This window comes from Rhinopithecus bieti, unplaced genomic scaffold (genome assembly GCF_001698545.2).
Source record: "Rhinopithecus bieti isolate Rb0 unplaced genomic scaffold, ASM169854v2 scaffold_68778, whole genome shotgun sequence".
Classification (NCBI taxonomy): Eukaryota; Metazoa; Chordata; class Mammalia; order Primates; family Cercopithecidae; genus Rhinopithecus; species Rhinopithecus bieti.
Genome location: NW_016827519.1, coordinates 1653866 through 1657951, shown reverse-complemented (window position 1 = coordinate 1657951; position 4086 = coordinate 1653866).

Below are 4086 nucleotides of genomic sequence, written 5' to 3'. Positions count from 1 at the left end.
GACCGCGCGCCCTCGCTGAGCGCAGCCTCCCGGCGTGTGGAGCCCCAGCACGTGGCGCCTGCCTGCGCGCGTGCGCCTGCAGCCGGGGCCCGAGCGCCACGTGCGGACTGGGGCGCGCGGGCACTGGTGCGCGCCGGGAGCTGGGACGTCCTGTCCTCCGAGGTTGCTCTGCTTTCCGAGGTAGCCGCCAGGCCGCCGCCCGTTCCGGGCTTGGGGAGCTCGGCCCTGCGCCTTTGCGGACTCCCGGCAGGTGCACGCCCCAGGTACAGCCAAGAGGTCCCGCAAACCCGCACTCCTCACGGTTGTGCCCGGCGCCAGAAACGCGCCCCGACCCTGGGGGCCGGGCCAGTGGGCAAAATGGGGAAACTTTATGTTGAGTTTAGGCCATAGGGGCGCAGCCCATCGCGCCCTACCGTGCCCCACCGTGCCATGTTCCGGGCTGCCTGCCTTCTAAAAGTTCCTGCAGGAAGCAGGTGATGTGGCCTCCCCGACCCGGGCCCGCCCCCACCACTTTGCCGGAGGCGAGCCAAATTCCAGCCGGGGTTCCTAGCAGCAGCTTAGTGGCAGGCGACAGAAAAAGGGCAAAGGCCCCACCTGGCTGGAAGGCAAGCCCAGGGGCCGGACCTCCATGCGGGACGGCACGAGGCAGGAGCCGGCTCCAGGCTGGTCTTGGCCTGGTAATAATTTCACACCACCAGCTGGTCCTTGTTCAAAGCAGTGTAGACCATTTTACTAATTTAACCCACACGATCGCCGCATTTCCCAGCTGGGCCAACCGGTGCGGGGTTGACCCGAAGCGCCCTGTGTAGCGCTTGGCAAGTATACAGCAGGCACTAAATGGCTGCCGACAGGCTAGATGGTAATTTTGAAAGTCGGCTTTGTGAAGTGTTGGGGCTGCGGCATCTGCTGGTGGTGCGTGGTATTACAGCCCAGCGCTGGCAGACCCCGTTGGGCTGGGGAGGGTTGTGAGATTATGGACTGAGAGCCAAGGACGGCGGTTAGGGGTCCCTGGAGACTGTGGAAGGTGGGGTAGCATAAAAGACAATGGGGGGCTGCGGAGGAACTAAAATTTCGAGACCACATGGTTTTGTTGTGCACCAGAAGTTCATTAGAAGAGTTCCTTAATTGCTTCTCAACCGCAGCGCTGGCTCTCCACCACGCGGATTAATTTAACAACTCTAATGATTGCTCTGTGAAATTTGAAGAACACTGGCTTAAGCAAAGACCACAAGAAAGAAGAATTGAGATCAAAGAGGAGTGTGTACCATAGCTGTGGAGGAGTTTCAGCTGTGAACCATGAAATGTCCTGTAAACCATTTCAAGGAGTTTGATTTTATACCAAAACAATGGGAAGACACCACAGGTTTTTGGAGCAGCATCTCAGACATGTCGAAAAAGATGTTTTGATCCCTAAAATAATGAGAGAAAAGACCAGAGAGAGGTCTTCTGACAAGTTCAAGATTTTACCAAATGTTGCAAGAATTCTGCAATCCTTATGGTAGTAAAATGCTGGAAAGAAAATTCTGCATTGAAAGAATGTCTAACAGCTCACTATAATGACCTAGCTTTTTATGAATAATACAAAATGGAATACCTGAAGGAAAAGGAAGAATTCAGAAAAACTGGAATTTCTACAAAAAAAGACTACAGAAGCTGCCCACAAGTGTGTAGACAAATATTCAGATGACATTCAGGAACTCTAATATTCATGGAAGTCGTTTATAGAATAAACCTTAAATAATGGACTCAAGAATGTGTGTTTGCTAATTATGTGTGTATCCTAATTATGGAAATATTAATTTTATCTGAAATAAATTTTTTTTTTTTTTTAGAGATGGAGTCTCGCTCTGTCACCCAGGCTGGAGTGCAGTGGCATGATCTCTGCTCACTGCAAGCTCCGCCTCCTGGGTTCAGGCCATTCTCCTGCCTCAGCCTGACTGTAGCTGGGACTACAGGCGCCCGCCACCACGCCCAGCTAATTTTTTGTGTTTTTTAGTAGAGATGGGGTTTCACCGTGTTAGCCAGGATGGTCTCGATCTCCTGACCTCATGGTCCGCCCGCCTCGGCCTCCCAAAGTGCTGGAATTACAGGCGTGAGCCACCTTGCCCGGCTAAAAATTTTTTATTTAAAAAATGTTCCTTAGTTGCTCATAATGTAAGTTAGTTCAAAAATAGGTATAATGTGTACAAACACCGCTCTTTGCTTGGAAGCAAGCAAAAAAGTAAGGGATGCAGATGCGGCCAAAGTTATTTTTCCAAATTTTTTGGAAAGACAAGGATGAGGGATCTTTAAAGTTATTTGTTGAGGCTGGGGCAGTGCCCCACACCTGAAACCCCAGCATTTTGGGAGGCCGAAGTGTGTGGATCACGTCGCCCAAGAGTTCCAGACCAGCCTGGCCAAAAAAAAAAGAAAAAGAAAAAGAAGCTGGGCATAGTGGTGCACACCTGTGATCCCAGCTACTCCGGAGGCTGAGAATCACTCGAACCTGGGAGGTGAAGGTTGCAGTGAGCTGAGATTGCACCATTGCCCTCCAGCCTGGGTGACAGAGCAAGACTCTGTCTCAGAAAAAAAAAAAAAAACCACACACACACATTTATTGAGTAAGCTCACTCTCCCACACTAGGAAATACAGTGGACAAATCCCTTTTGACAGTTGTGAGACTTTTCCCATCCTAGTGAGGGAATTTTTCCCTGGGGACATTGACAAGGCCCTGGGCCACAGCCATGTCAGGAATGTTTGCTTTGGGGTCAGTTAGCTGCTGTGTTGGTTCATAATCATTGATGTATCTGCCACCATGCGGTGGCTTGACCACGCCACCAGCCGGTCATTGTTCAAAGGATCTAACTCAGCTTCCTTGTTCCCTAGGAGGCAATGGGGCAGGTATGCTGGATGGTGCCCCAGGTAGCAGGGTTGGAAGGCTTCAAAGGACTGGGTGGCCTGGACACGTTACCTCCTAGAAGTCACTTAATCTGCAAAATCAGGATAAGACCATTTTCCCCATACGACTTAAAGCTCAAGGTGATGCATGTAAAAAGATTGTGGAAGCCATAAAGCTTTGTAGAGATATATAATCACTGTCTCTTCCTCATCTTCTGCCCCATTCTGCTACCCCTGCTTTAATAAAAAGTGTTTTCCCGAAGTCTCCATCAGGCTGGGGCATAAGCTTCAAGGAGCAAATGCACAGACCCTCCACTGACCACTACACAGAGAGTCCCACTCCCCGTCCATCCTTCCAGAACATCCTTGGCTTTCACTCCATCCATCTGAACCTTAACTCTTTATTTTTAAGTTTTTCCTTGTTAATCTCTGGATATAAATGTATATATTGCTTAATACATTGCTTCCTGGATAGAAGCAGTATTTTGTATTCTTCTGATAAAGGAATTTTCTACCCTCTCAGAAAATAATGACTCAGCAGTGTTAACTAATGGCATTTCTACTTTACTACATTTCTAATTTCTAAATTGTTCCTACAACTTTGGGTGGGTGAGGGAATAGCTTTTTTTTTTTTTTTTTTTTTTTTTCGAGATTGAGTCTTGCTCTGTCACCCAGGCTGGAGTGCAGTGGCACAATCTTGGCTCACTGCAACCTCTGTCTCCCGGGGGTCAAGCTATTCTCCTGGCTCAGCTTCCCAGGTAGCTGGGACTACAGGTGTGCACTACCACACCGAGCTAATTTTTATATTTTTAGTAGAGACGAAGTTTCACCATATTGGCTAGGCTGTTCTCAAACTCCTGATCTCAGGTGATCTGCCCACCTCGGCCTCCCAAAGTGCTGGGATTACAGGTGTGAGCCACCATGGCTGGCGACAAAATACTATATTCTGTGATAGTTTTATATTGTCACAGATCTGACATTTTGGAACATTATTTTATTTACTTAATTAATTATTTTTGTTTATTTATTTTTGAGACAGAGTCTCGCTCTGTTGACCAGGCTAGAAGTGCAGTGGCTGAGCGATCACAGCTCACTGCAGCCTCAGTCTCTTGGGCTCAAGTGATCCTCCTGCCTCAGGCTTCTTAGTAGCTAGGACTACAGGTGAGCCTCACCATGTCCGGATAATTTTCTTTTTTTTTTTTTTTTTT